Here is a 15,337-nt window from a genome sequence, read left to right on the forward strand (position 1 = left end):
CCTGAAACTTCACATCGACTCCACAAGATGGGCTTCTATAGCCCATTTTATAGATGAGGAAACTGAGGTTCAGAAAGGGAAGGGAAAAAGCCCAGGATTACATTAATAAGTGACAGGAAAGGGGTTCAAGTCCAAGGTTGGCCCAAGTCCAAAGTCCATGTCTGAAATGCCAGCAGGTATTAAGGCTTTGCCAGAGCAAGACACAGCAAACGTGGACATGAACTATGGTGGCTAGGGGGCTTCCTGCAGGACATTGTGCCGGGATGGTCTCGGGGGAGGGCAGTGAAACCTGAGGAACTTGCGAGGAGACAGAGAAGAGGGGCTCTCGCCTGAGCCCTGCCGCTCCCTGGCCAGTATGGCCTTGGACAAGTCCCTGGGTCAAAGATTCCACAAATCAGGCTAAAACAGTGGTCTGGGCAGTGATTGTGGCTGGTGAGCGAATATGATCTTTCCCTACCCCGTTTAAGAACTGAACCCTTGAGTCCCCCTTGGCCCACAACCCCCCAAATCCTGCACCTCTGGGGTTAGGAGTCCAGCTGCTGGCTGGAGGTCTAGATGGCGTTAGTTACAAACATAAACCTGGGTTCTGGACAGGCCTGGCTTTGAGTCCCAGATCCACCTTCTCAGATGAGTCACCTTGGACATGGCTCCACTTGTCCCTGTTCTCAGTGTCCTAAACCATAAAGTTGGATCATTATATTGCTCTGAAAGAGTAGTTGTGAGAATGAAAAAAAAAAACAACCTGATACTTACTGGAAGATTCTGGTACCCAAAGTTCCAAGAGTATGACTGATTTTTTTTTTCCATTAAGTTTCCTAACCACCCTGTGAAGCTATTATTCTCATTTACAGATGTGGTAATGGAAGAACAGAGTGGTGGTGAACATTGCCCAAGGTCACACCCTTGTTCTGCTTGGCTTAGTGTCTGTCCCACAGGAAATGTCTCAGTTACAATTGTAACTAGTTCTGACACATGGGTCCCACACACGCATCTCCCTGTCTCTGGAATGAGGATGTGTCTGACAGCTGATGTCCAAAGAACATGTCAGCCAGCAGGCGGAGGGGGAGTTAGGTGTCCTCACTGTCTCTGGCCAGTTCCTCAGATGGCTGAGATCAAGCCCAGTGGAATTTTATCAGGTTGAATCCCTAGTTATCCCTTACAGTGGCTTCTAAAATGATGCCACATGGAAATAGAAGGTTATTGAATGTTCAGAAGGCTATCATCACCCAGGCAAAACAAGACTTGCCAAGTTCATCCAAAGAATGTGAAGAACTTTAATCTTTGATCAAGTCACCAAAGTGACCATGAGAGATGTTGTGGGGAGGGAGGTGGGAGGGGGGTTCATGTTTGGGAACGCATGTAAGAATTAAAGATTTTAAAATTTAAAAAATAAAAAATAAAATTAAAAAAAAATAAAAAAAAATTAAAAAAAAAAAACCAAAGTGACCATGATATGCAATTTCAGAAATAAAATACACTACTGTAAGTTTTTTAGAGGACACACCTGGTATACCTTTTTCCCCAAAAAGTTATTAAATAGATACATTTTCTTTAGAAATCTTACAATTGATAACGTTATAAAAAAAAGTGGAAGTAACTCAGTTGTGTTTGACTCTTGGTGACCCCATGGACTGTTGCCCGCCAGGCTCCTCTATTCATGGGATTACCCAGGCAAGAATACTGGGTTGCCACAGTATCAAGTAAATCCAAAATGGTCATGATTCTTCCCATTGTGAGCACCAAAAACCCACTTTAAACTTGCTTAAGTGAAAAAGGTACTTTATTGGCTCTTGGATGTAGAAAGCCTAAGAATAGGCAGTTGGCTCCAGAATCACTGCAGATGGTGACTGCAGCCATAAAATTAAAAGACGCTTACTCCTTGGAAGAAAAGTTATGACCAACCTAGATAGTATTTTAAAAAGCAGAGACATTACTTTGCCGACTAAGGTCCGTCTAGTCAAGGCTATGGTTTTTCTAGTGGTCATGCATGGATGTGAGAGTTGGACTGGGAAGAAAGCTGAGTGCCGAAGAATTGATGCTTTTGAACTGTGGTGTTGGAGAAGACTCTTGACAGTCCCTTGGACTGCAAGGAGATCCAACCAGTCCATTCTGAGGGAGATCAACCCTGGGATTTCTTTGGAAGGAATGATGCTAAAGCTGAAACTCCAGTACTTTGGCCACCTCATGCGAAGAGTTGACTCATTGGAAAAGACTTTGATGCTGGGAGGGATTGGGGGCAGGAGGAGAAGGGGACGACCAAGGATGAGATGGCTGGATGGCATCACTGACTCAATGGATGTGAATCTGAGTGAACTCTGGGAGTTGGTGATGGGCAGGGAGGCCTGCGATTCATGGGGTTGCAAAGAGTCAGACATGACTGAGCGACTGAACTGAACTGAACAGCTGAACTGGGAGCCTTTTGGTGGCTCAGACAGTAAAGAATCTGCGTGCAATACAGGAGAGCTGGGTTCGATCCCTGGGTGGGGAAGATCCCCTAGAGAAGGGAATGGCAACCCACTCCAGTATTCTTACCTGGAGAAATCCATGGACAGAGGAGCCTGGCGGGCTACAGTCCATGGAGTTGCAAAGAGTCAGACACAACTGAGCAACTAACACACACATACACACACCTGGCTCTGCCTCTCTGCAAAGGCTCCATTTCCAGCAGAGGCAGGACAGCTGCCAGCAACTCCAGCAGCCAACCTTCTCAGATTTGATGCTCTCATTCTTCTCAACATTTGGAATAAGTCCTAAGCCCAACTGCCGGTGACTGGAACGGGGCTACATGACTACCCTCTGGACAGTTCAGTGGAGGCTCAGGGGATGGAATGCAGTTCTGGGCCTGGCTTAGTCACTCTTGTCCCCTTGTAGTCAGGGGTAGTTTCAACTCCATCTACTGCCCGAGGCTGAGGTGGGGGAGGGGGCTTCCCCTGAAGAAAATTAGGGGTTGATGCCATAAGAAGAAGAAATGAATGCTGATGACCCCAAAATTATAACTGTCTTTAGAAAATAATAATTGGTGATGAAAGGAAGGTTCAGAGAGGTGACTTGTACCAGATCATCCACCTGGCTGCTCAGGTGGCCTCAGAAGGGGAAAGTGCCATCGTCAGACCACCTGTCAAGAGTGGGAAGAGTCCCTGAAGGTCCCTGGTGTGGTGGGGCGGGGAAGCTGGAGGCCCAGAGCTGGGGAATGATTGGTCCAAGGTCATACAGCAGCCCCTGGAGGAGATAAAACCAGAACACAGAGCTCAGGTATCTTGGTCTCCCATCTAGTGGTCCCAGCTGATCTTGTGAGTACCCAAGGGGACTTTTGGATGGGGGTGTCCAGCTGGTTCATCATTCTTGGAGGAGAAGCTCCATCAGCCTCTTTGGGAAAGGACTTTCTCCCAGCAGATGTCATGGAGTGGCTTTGACAACCCCTGGCCTCATCCCTGCTGTACTGGGATCTCCGAGTCTGTCTCAGTTGGAAGGGAGTTGGGTGAGGGGCCCAGGATTCCCACAGGCCTTCTCCTTGATGGTGCCAATCTGATGCCTTAATCTTGTATAAAATAGAAGCCCCAGGCCAGCGCCTCCACCTGCTCCAGCTACCCTGCCTTCTGTGGATTCTGGAGCCACCGCTGCTAGCCAGGCTGGATCTTCCCATGTCTTTTTCTGCTCTGGGAAGGGCCACATCTTCACCCAACCACATCCTAAGAAACCGGCAGTGTTTCCTTATCTAGCGTTCAAAGCCAGGAACCCAGCAAGCACGAACCCACCAGCCCTGCTGTCTCTGGAATTCTCTGTGGTGGGGGGACTTGGATGCACTAGTCTGATTCGGGGTGGGAAGGAGGCTGGGTAAGGCTTCCTTTGCATAATAAGTGCATAATTTTATGCAGATGGTGCGTCTTTTGGGGGTGATGGAGGGGCTTCTGATAGAGATTAGGAGGGGCTTAAGCACCCACTGAGCTTCCCTGGTAGCTCAGATGGTAAAGAATCTGCCTGCAATGCAGGAGATCTGGGTTTGATCCCTGGGTTGGGAAGATCCCCTGGAGAAGGAAATGGCAACCCACTCCTGTATTCTTGCCAGGAGAGCCCTAAGAACACAGGAGTCACTTGCCCATCCCTGATGTTATCACCAATTTAAATTTGAGGAACCAGGCCTACCTCAAGGACAGGGCACCTTTGGTAGAAATGGAAATCAGGTCTTTCAGATAGCGGGAAAGACGTGGGGTGGGGGTCTGGGAGCAAGGACATCTTCCCAGCTTGTTGGGACTTCCAACAAGGACAACTGAGGACTGTATTTATGACATAGAAAGCTTTAAGTGAAAAAAAGGAAATTTACAAGAAAATGTGTGTGTAAGGAGGTAGGGTGTGTGTGAGAATCAGGTTTATGGTGGTCGAGAGCATAGGATTTGGAGCCAGACCACTCAGGTTCAACTATTGCTTTCACCCCTTACTTAACCTTGGTTATTTTATTTAAACTCTCTGTGCCTCGATTTCTTCATCTGTGAAATGGGGACAGTAACAAAGTGAAGACTCCAGGAGATAACTCCACCTAAAGCAGTGAACGCAGGTCTGGCACACCTGAGTGCTCAGACGATGTTAATCTTGTTAGCCTCCTGCGCAGGGACCTCTTTCCTACAATCTTCAGCAGCCAGACTCCGGCCAGACCCCAGCTGGCCCCACCCTGGCTCCGGAAGCCAGCAGCCCTGCTGAGACTGCGGTCCATTGTTTCCTCCTTCCTGCTCAGTTTCGCAGCTCCGGCCAGGGCGCATCCGGGCTGGGGAGCCCACTCTCGCACCACCCCCACTCCACCTCCACTGACCCACTCCCAGTCAATCCCAGTCAGGCCCCTCTCATTCAGAGTTGGAGCCCTGGACTGCTCGGAGGCCTCGGTCCAGCTTGCCCCAGTCTCCTCTCTAGAAAAATCGGAAATAGCAAAGGCACCTCTCAGGGCTGCCTGAGGGTCCAGTGAGATCATGCGTGCATGAGGCTGAGCTCCAGCTCTGGTGTCCCACCCAGAGTACAGCTGCCCTCGCAGGTACTGTCAGTTTTGGGGGATGGCTGCTCCTGCCAAGGCGCAAGGGGCATCGGTTCAGTCGTAGTGTCTGGGCTGGAGTGGATTTCTTAAATCACGCTGCCTCTCCTCACCCCACCACTCAACCTCTTCCCTGGCATGAGGCAAAAAGTGGGTAAAAGGGCTGGACAGCTTTCCCAGGCTGGCAGCTGGAAGAGATGGGCTCTGGAGTCCTTGTATCCTAGCTCTGCCTCAGAATTGCTATGTGGCCTTGGGCAAGGCCTCCCCTTCTTTGTGCTCCCCTTTCTCTCCTCCCTGGCTGTACTGTGGCCATCTGGGTAATTGTGGGAAAGTTGATCCCCCCAGGACTCAGTTTGTCTTATCTGCCAAATGGCCTGCACACCTAGATGAACAAGGTGACTGCTGATCTCAGGAAGTTTCTTTCTTGTCTTTCTGCTGCCCTGCCCCCCATTTCTCTGCTCAGACAAGCCCACCACGCTGGGCTGGCCACGGGAGGCTTCCGGAATAGTACATCCAAGTCATATCAGTGTGTCTCTTTGTGCTGGGCAGGACCAGGATCGGGTTTTCAATATGCTTTCTCTCTACCCTCAGCCCAGGAGGCAGAACGGGCCTCCCTGTCCACAAGTTGGCTTTGCCGCAACATGAACCACACAGGCAGCATGCTGAGTGGCCACTGAGAGTCCAGCAGTGAGCCTCCCGTCATCAGAGGGAGTTCGCGCAAGACGCGAGGCATGGGGATGAACCAAGGCTCACATCACATCATAGCTTCAAAGCCTCAGCCTATCCTCAGACACCCTCCTGTGGCCTTCGTGCCCCCACGGGGCCTCTCTGGCCATCGCCTTCCTGCAGGCGGCTGCCGTCTTGCTGCCTTCTCTCTCTGCTCCCCTCCTTTTGCTCCCCCACCCTGTGGGCTGCAACAGAAACCCCTGAATCTTCTCTTGCTGTTATATGAACAATTGGTTTGTTCCCAGTTTCGACAGGGGCAGTTGGGGGGGGGCTTGGATGCCCCCATGCTGTGCTGTGCTTAGTCACTCAGTCATGGCCGACTCTCTGCGTCCCCATGAGCTGTAGCCCACCAGGCTCCTCTGTTCATGGGGATTCTCCAGGCAAAAATACTGGAGTGGGTCGCCATGCCCTCCTCCAGGGGATCTTCCCAATCCAGGGACTGAACCCACCTCTCTCGCATTGCAGGCAGATTCTTCACTGTCTGAGTCACCAGAGAAGCCCATGAATACCGGAGTGGGTAGCCTATCCCTTCTCCAGGGGATCTTGGTGAGCCAGGAATAGAACCAGGGTCTCCTGCACTGCAGGCAGATTCTTTACCAGCTGAGCTACTAGGGAAGCCCGGATGCCCAATAATCTCCATTGATTCCCCCCAAATCATCCCAAATAGACAAGGTCACCCCCTAAAGAAATCTTAGGGATATTTTGTGCTTTATAAACACAGTCTTAAAATAAGCCCCTTGCCTCCCCTAAGCCTCTCTTTGCCAACCTTCTGCACTCAAATTTGTCCACCCGAGCTCATCAAAGGGCTCAGTAGGGCAGAGGGTCTTCCACTGAAACGTATTTCCTTCCATGAAAAGCTGCTGGGAGTATAAAAGGCACATTTCCCCATGTTACTTTTGTATTTTAATTACTCTTCACCATCACTGCTGTTTGAGAAGTATGGGTTTGATTCTGCAGAAGAGGAACCAAGCGGATTGGAAGGCCTATCTGGCCTGACAGCCCCAGGCTCGGGGTTGTCAGATGTCTTTTCTTCTCTTCAGCACCTCCACGCCAGGTAGGTCCCTGCTGCTGGGCTCAGTGTGGCCCCACCCCCACATCCAGGACACAGAGGCTCCCTCTGCCCCTGCACAGGGGACCACAGCCGCCTGGTGACCCCCCAAACAGAGGCCTGAGGTGGTCCTCAGTGTCATTCTCCATGTTATTTCCCAGGCTCTGCCCTCCAGGCACGTGGGGAGACGGCACTTCCGGCCCCCTTGTGATCGAGTGGGGTCATCTCTCTAGCCCTGGCCAATGGGGTACATGCGACAGGAGCAGTCGCCAGGTGAAGACGCTCTTCCTCCATCGTGGCTTCTGCTAGCCTTTGAGCTGATGGCTTCCCCGTCGCCTGGGCCCTGGGGGAGGTGACCAGAGAGCCCCACCGGCTTTTGATGGATGTGCCGGTGCCGCTAAGACTTGGGTGGTTTGTTATGCAGCGCGTGTGACCGCTCCTCCCTTGACTAGTACATTTCTCCAGAAAGCAGAACCAAGGCGGAGCTGAGAAATGGGGTGGAGGATGCTCAGTCTGGAGACCTGTCTTGTGTTCTTTTATGAGAAGGTTCATCAGGTGTGGCCGTGGAGCACGCCGAGGAGAGGCGCAGAGAAACAAAGGTTCTACGCATGCGCAAGTCTAGAGCCAGGAAACACGCGCCATGCATGGCAAAAACACAGGGTGGTCAGGAGCAGGAGGGGAGAAGGCTTAAGCCACAGCCTTTACTGGAGTTTCCAAGAAAAAGGCAAGGTAGGGCAAGGTGAACAGTTTGGGAAGGACTGGTCCCAATAGTTTCAGTGGGCTCTGGCTGTAGGGGGATTTCCAGGTGCCGAATACCTGGCCCTGGGGTGATTAGGCAGAGGGATTTCCCCTATCAGAACGGGCTGATAGATACCTTGCTCTGAGTGTATGATGCCAAACGCGCAGGCTGGATACTTGCGGTGTCTCGGGCCCAGCGGGGACCGACTGAAGCTGAGTTGGCCCTTTGCTGGATCTTAGCACATCTTGACATGAGGGGCAAAGACTGCTTGTTGCCTACCCAGTACGCATGCTCCCCTTTTCCTTTGTAACAGAACTCCAATATTATCTTGTAATGCGCCCAGCCTTGCGTGCAACTGTGTGGCCATGGGATTAAATCCTTGCTACCTAAGTACCTAAGTATGAAGTCCGCCTGGACTTCTTGGTGGGCTTCCTATAGGAGGTCACTCAGCTGGAGGTCCATCTGCCTCTCCTTCCTGCTATTGCAGCTGCAGCCCCATCAGCGTTCTGAGTGGTGCAGGTGGTACACAGTGAGTGCGAAAATTGCGAAGACTGGGAAGATGTTTCAATAGCTAATGAAGATCATAAAACCTCCTATAAAAATCCACTGCCCAAGAAGATGGGCCACAATTCCCATGTGTTTTGTACCTGGCTAGCAAAGCCTTACTGTAAGGGCTCTAAGAGATATCTCTGGGTGGGCTGAAGGGACTGGGGACACTTTTCTGGCCCTGGAGGAGAGCATTTCTTTAGCAAAGTAAATCAAACAACTGGGGAAGTGGGGCTTTGGACATACATTCTAGGGCTCTCTTTGCCTTCCTTCTCCTCCCCAATTTGCACTAGGGCCCATGCACCTGCACCCCACAGCCTTCCCCAGAAGCTGGCTCTCTGCCAGGCAGAGGCTGCTGGCTCTCCAAGCTCTTTTCAGAAGGGAAGCCGGGCTTCCCCAGGAAATGGAGCAGAGAATTAGTAAGAGAAGACCAGTGTGGGGAGACCCCAGACCTCTCATGGCTGCTCTCTGAGCCAAATCCCTCCACTGATTTGGGTTCCCACCTATAAGATGGGATAATAATACCCTGCCTGCCTCCCTCCCAGGGATGTTGAGTGACCATCCTGCAGAACTCAGAGGCATGCAGAAGGCAGGGGAATTACAAGTGTGCAATCTGGAGGTGTGGGGTTGGCCCTCTTACAGGAAGCAAAAAGCAGTGACCTACGTCTTGGTGATGATCACCAGCCCTGGCTCAGGTCTAATGGACCCAGATCAACAGCGCTCATGCCTCCTGTGATCCTGGACCTGAGCTTTCTCATCAGTAAACTGGCATTATTTCTGTAGACAAGGATGGAAGCCTTAGATGCGAACCACTGGGCGCAGCACCTGGTCCACGGCAGCCCTCAGAACCGGTTGGGTCTTCGACCACCCACCCCTGGTCTTAGTGGACATGTGCATTCTTACCGGATGCCCTGTTTTCAAGCCGCCTTTGTGTCTGGTGAATGCCCCACCTAATGACACTAATGAGGGTGAAAGACAGGGAAGCCTGGCATGTTGCATGCAATCCACAGGGACGCAAAGAGTCGGACATGACTGAGCAACTGAATGACAACAATGATACTTCCAACAGAGCACCCTTAATTTACCAGATGCTTTGCAGTGAGGGCTGGGCACACGACGAAGACTCCCCCCAGTCACGTGCCCTCAGTGCAAAACTTTGGGGGATCCATGACCCAGGGAGACAGGGGCAGACAGACCCACTTTGTCCATGCCCACATCCAGGGTCTGGAGTCACCAGGGACGGAGGTTCTGCAGGGACTGGCCAGGTCTGGGAGTCAGTGAGATGGGTTGCCACGTCAGTGTCCCGTGATTAGGGGCTGAGAGGTGATCTGAGCCATAAGACTTCCACGCTGGACTCTCTGACTGACTTAGAGGTGGTGGGCTCCCCAGTAACCTTTAACAAGTTCCTTTCTTACTTAAGTAACCCACAGCCAGTTTCTGTCGATGGGTGATCACAAACCCTGGCTGACTCCCCTCCTCAAGCCCAAATGCCGACACGTCCCCTACCCCCAAGTTGCCTGTGTGTGTTTAGATGCTCCTCCTGTGCCTCTGGGCAAGCAGCTTGGCTGCTGTGACCAACTTTCACCAGCAAAGGACCAAGTTAGACCCAGGGCCAGGCTAATGAGGCTGGCACAGCCGCCACAACCTGCAAGGCAAAAGCAGACAGATTCTAGGTTCAAATCCCAGTTCCACGGCTTACCACATGTGATCATGGGCCCTCACCATGCCTGTCTGAACCTCAGTTTACTTGTCACAACACCCCAGTGGTCATGCTTTAGGGATTTCAAGGAGGTAAGGGGTGGAAAGCCCCTAGCCCCATGCTTAGCACACTGTAGGCACTGGATCTGAGAAGAACCTGGGTTGGAAAGGAGTAAGACATTATCTCTCACGTTATAGATTGTGTCCCGGTCACTTGGAAAGGTGAATCAAAGGCAGAGTAGGGTGCAAAAAGCCTGGTTGTTCCCTGGAATCTGTCTCTTTAACAAGTGTTCTCTACCCAGAGGTCTCTGTTGCAGGTGGCTGGGGTCAGTGCCCTTGGAGAAATACAGGATTCAAGGGGAAGATTAGAGGAAGCGAGGGCCCAGATGGTGGGGCCACCACAGTAGTGGGCCATCTGGGGACCTTAGCTTCCCACCTGCTGGCAGCTTATCCTGGGAGAAGCTCCAACCTGGATGGATGGTCCAGAAAGGATACAAGTAATTTGTTTATTTGATCTCTGATTACATTTAAAGCAGTAATGGATACACTTTTTCTCACCTGGATAAAACAAAAATTCAATAATGTGGATATTATAATAATTCAAATTTAGCTGGCTCTTCCCACGGGCCCTGTGTCATTGCGTACTTTGTGCTAATAAATACGAAGTGAAATCATTCTCACAGGTGAGGAAACCGAGGCCCAGAGAGGTGGAGTGACCTGCCCAAGCTCAGATGGCCTAAGCATAAAGATTTTAGCCCAGGCAGGCTGGGATTCCGCAGCCATACAATATGCTATGCCCGCTTTAGGATATCACTTTCAGGTATTTTTTGAGTGGTTGGTATTGTAAGGGGTCTCTGGCAGGTGCCTGTGCCCATGTTGGGGTCTCTGGCAGGAGCCTGTGCTTCCAAGCAAGGGGCTAAGTAGAACTAAATGGGGTGAAGCATGAGGGAGTCAGCCCTCTGGCTCTCAGCTCCCACCTGAGAAATCCATGACTCAGCTCTGTGGGGATGGGGAAGACTTCCCATTCAGTTCACAGCCATGGCCTGTTCACACCCTCGGGCTGTGTGTGAACCTTGCCTTAGGCAAGGTGCTCCACCCTCCCCATCTGGGGGCTGCTGGGAACAACCTGAACCTGGGCTCTACCCCATACTCAGCAGAGCGTCCCGCATGCAGATGGAGCACTTCCTATTATCATTTAGCTGTACTGATGCAGCTGGGGTGACGTAACCTGCGTTTTTTCACCATCCCAGTTCTAGGCAGAGGGTAGAAGTGTGCAGTTGGCACTTCTCTCTGCCCAGCAGCCATTCCCCCTTCTTCCATGAAAAAAGAAAAAACACCCTGTTTTGACTTGAAGCAATTGACTTTTGTTTCAGTAACTTGTAGCTGGACTCCTTCCAAGAGGAAGTTGGAAACATGTTTATGGAGTGTCAGCTATGTCCTAAGCACTGCATATGATTCATTTAATTCCCATGACAAGCTGGTAAAGCAGGTACCACTGAAGCTCAGAGAGGTTTAGTAACTTGTGCAACATCATAGATCTGAGACAGAGATCTGGTGCCCCAGCCCAGCCCATCATTTAAATGAGTTAGTCATTACATTTATATCTCTGATTGACTTTTCTAGGAGGGCATGCATTCAGTCAATAGATACTTACTGAGAGCCTATTATATGCCAGGCAGGGTGCTGGCCCTATGGATGAGAATCCCATAGACAAATCCCTGCTCTCAAGGAGTGCCTATTCCAGATGGCGCAGAGGTTTCATCTCACAGGCCAAATCCAGGTGGTATTAGCTACCTGCCACATTATTCTGAGAGAATTCTGAGCTGCCTCTGGGCTTAGCAACAAGGGGTGTTACTGGCTGATTACTCAGGTCTGTGAAGGGTGCTGTTACAGAGTTTCTGAGTGCATGGTGCATATTGGATACCAATGGTTTAGATTTTTGAAGATGGTTATGCAAGTACATAACAAAGCAGAAACATATCCTGGTCGGAGCACAGCTTCTAGTTTTCATTTTGAAAATAGCCACTGTAGATCTAATAACTAAGCCCTACCCTCAAGGAACTTAGGCTCCAATTGGTGGCTAGCCACCCTGGTGGCTCAGATGGTAAAGAATGCACCTGCAATGTGGGATACCTGGGTTCAATCCCTAGGTTGAGAAGATCCCCTGGAGGAGGGCATGGCAGCCCACTCCAGTATTCTTGCCTGGAGAATTCCCATGGACAGAAGAGCCTGGCGGGCTACAGTCCATGGGGTCACAAAGAGTCAGACAGGACTGAGCGACCAAGCGTGCACATGCTTAAAATATAAAAAAATTTAAAAAGGACACATGAACAATACAAGATGATTACTATCAAAGAACAGAACGGAACAGCACAGTCTGATCCAGAGCTCAGAAGCAAGACAGGCCACACGGATGGACATGATCATGGAGCCTTCCTGGAAGAGTAGCTTGGAGTGAGGGCGGGGGGAAGGCATTCCAGGAGAAACAGCACCAAAGACAGAGGTAGGGAAGTTTGAGGTGAGAGTGGAGAGGCTTGCAGCCTGGCTGAGGAAGGAGTGCTGGGGCAACAAGGTTGAAATGGTAATGATGATGAGATGAGCCATGGAGTCTCAATGTCAGGCCTGGGAATTTAGTCCTGATCCTGACCCTCCCTCTCTCCCTTCAGTTGTTGTTCACTCAGTCGTGTCCGACTCTTTGCGACCCCATGGACTGCAGCACGCCAGGCTTGCCCGTCCTTCCCCATCTCTCGGAGTTTGCTCAAACTCATGTTCATTGAGTTGGTGATGCCATCCAACCATTTCATCCTCTGACGTCTCCTTCTCCTCCTGCCTTCAATCTTTCCCAGCATCAGGGTCTTTTTCAATGAGTCGGCTCTTCGAATCAGGTGTCTAAAGTATTGGAGCTTCACTTTCAGCATCAGTCCCTCCAGTGAATATAGGAGGGACTATATTCTGAAGACTTTGTAGCATGCTTCAAGGGCATGCTACAGAAAAGTATCAGTTCTTCTTGGTGACTGCAATAGGGGAGAAGTCAGAGCTGGAGGTGGCTAAAACAGCAGGGCACGGAGGGAGCACCCTGCATGTAGGTGGGGGTGAGGGGACATGGATCTTGTCCCAGATCTGTGCGGACAGACATGCTGTGTGACCACAGGCAAGTTCCTCACCCTTCTGGGCTGGTTTCTTCCTCTATCTTCTTGAAAAGCCTGCCCCTCCCCCACCTTTTTTGTTTCTTTGCGGTGCTGTGGGTTCTTAGTTTTGCACTAAGGATCGAATCCCTGCCTGCTGCAGTGGCAGCATGCAGTCTTAACCACTGGACCGCCAGGGAAGTCATGAGAAAGCCCCTTTTAGACCCTGACTGAGTGAACTGAGATATATGTGGGGGGTGGGGGGGCGGGCAGGGGATGTCACATGGTTCAGTTAGGGTCTCTATTTGCTACTTTTTTTTGGACTTGAAGACCTTACCTAAGGTGGGTCCGTCACCCACGGTCTCCCACACACTTCAGGGCAGCATGGCTCAGCCCTTGGGTGTGTCCACACCTCAGCTTCAAGGGCGTTTGTCTCATAGAAGGAAAAAAGGACCTTAGACCACTCTGCAGCTGCGTCACTCAAGAGAGGGACTTTGCCTCTCACCCTGCTCCGCAGGATGGCAGGAGCCGCTGAGGTAATGGCTGTGAAGCACCCACGGTGGGGCCTCACGCCCTGCATCCTTGCTGTCGCTCCTGTTTCCTGCTCTGGTCTTCAGTGCGGGACTCTTGGCTCTAAGCCCCTGAGGCTGGCAGTGTCTCCTCCACGGGCTGAACACTCTGTGGGCCCCAGCCAGGATCTGACGCCCCAGTGCCCCTCTGTCCAGGCTCCTCACAGGGACTGTGACGTGGGCCTGCCCGGCCTGCTGAGCCACCCTGACGTTCACCCCGCCCTGGGCAGCTGCCCTGCGTCATTCCTCCCAGAACTGCCCAGCACACGGGGGCCGGCCCTCCCCAGGCACCAGGTGTGACGGTCACCTCTGTACCACCCAACCCACCAGGACCTCAGTTAAATTCTTCCCTGCTTTCTGTTTACTTGACACGATTATTTGAGGGGATGGTCAAATACATTAAATTTTTTCAAAATTTAAAAGGCACAAAACGTGTGCTATTACAAAAAAAATCCCCTCCCATCTCAGCATTGAGCCCCTTAGTTCTCCTTCCTGGAGATAACTCATCTAAATTCCTTTTTAAAACAACTAACCTTAATTTGATCCCCGCGTATAAAAATCATAAACATGCAAAGTAAAAAATAACTTCAAAAGAAAACCCCATCACCCTGAAACAGACACAGAAATACAGAGCCTGTCCCCACAATCCCACCATCTGAATTTCCAGTGTTTTAGAATGTGACTACCCAGTTTTCTGTGCATATTTACTTTTTAAAAAATGAAAACCAAACACAAGAGGGATGTCATAATATTGATTTTTTTCAATATATCGCCAGAACATTTCCTCATGGCTTAAAAAAAAAATGAGACCATATTTTGTATTTTATTTATAAATATATATTAAAATTATAAACGTTATATATTTATATAATTAAATTATATAACTATATACTATTTATTATGTTAAAATCTGGGATACTGTTGAGAGGATTACCAAATTTTTGGTTTCGTTTTTGGTTCTTTAATAATTTTGCCTTTTCTGAGCTTGCACAGTTTGTGGTTGTAAGTCCATAGTACATTAAAGCTGTTTTGACTCATAAGAGAACAAACCCAAGGTTACCAGAAGGAAAGAATTCAGGGAGCAGACAGCCAGGGAGCCCCAGGATTGACATGCACACATTGCTACATTTAAAATGGATAACCGACAACTACGCACTGTACAGCGCAGGGAACTCTGCTCACTGCCACGTGGACTGGATAGGAGAGGAGCTGGGAAGAGAACAGACACGTGTGTGTACAGCTGAGCCACTCCACTGTGCCCCCAAAGCCATCACAACACTGTCAATTAGCTATACTCCAATACAAAATACAAAGGTAAAAAAATAAAAACTTTACAAAATAAGCCAAAAGAAAAAAAAGAAAAAAGAAAGCTCTTTTCATCACTCATATACATGCACCATAAGATTTGGCCATTGATTTAGATGTAGGAAGTATAAAAGAAGTGGAGATCTTAGATGTGTCTAAGTTTTCTCATTTGTGTTACTAGGTGACTACTGATCACATTTACTAAAATAGGCAATGAAAAATGGAAGCAGTAATTTTGATGAGAAAAAAAGTTATAAAACATATTTCAAACTCCTCTAACTAAAACAATACTGATAAGAAAAACACACTTAATCCTTGTGTTTTTTCTTAATCACTATCTTTTTAGAACTTTGTGTTTATCTTTGTGTAATGATGTGGTGCCAAGAAAACACTCTGTATTACTGGATGTAATACAGGATGCCTCATTGCTTCTTTACATGACGTTGATGGCTTTCTGATCTTCTAGATTTCCCTATTATAAGAAACACAGTGATGGGCCCTGAGACCCCACCCTACTTATTTTCTTATGACAAATCCCTAGAAGAGGAATTGCTAGGTTACGAG

The sequence above is a fragment of the Capra hircus genome, chromosome 13 (genome assembly GCF_001704415.2).
Source record: "Capra hircus breed San Clemente chromosome 13, ASM170441v1, whole genome shotgun sequence".
In the NCBI taxonomy this organism is placed as follows: domain Eukaryota; kingdom Metazoa; phylum Chordata; class Mammalia; order Artiodactyla; family Bovidae; genus Capra; species Capra hircus.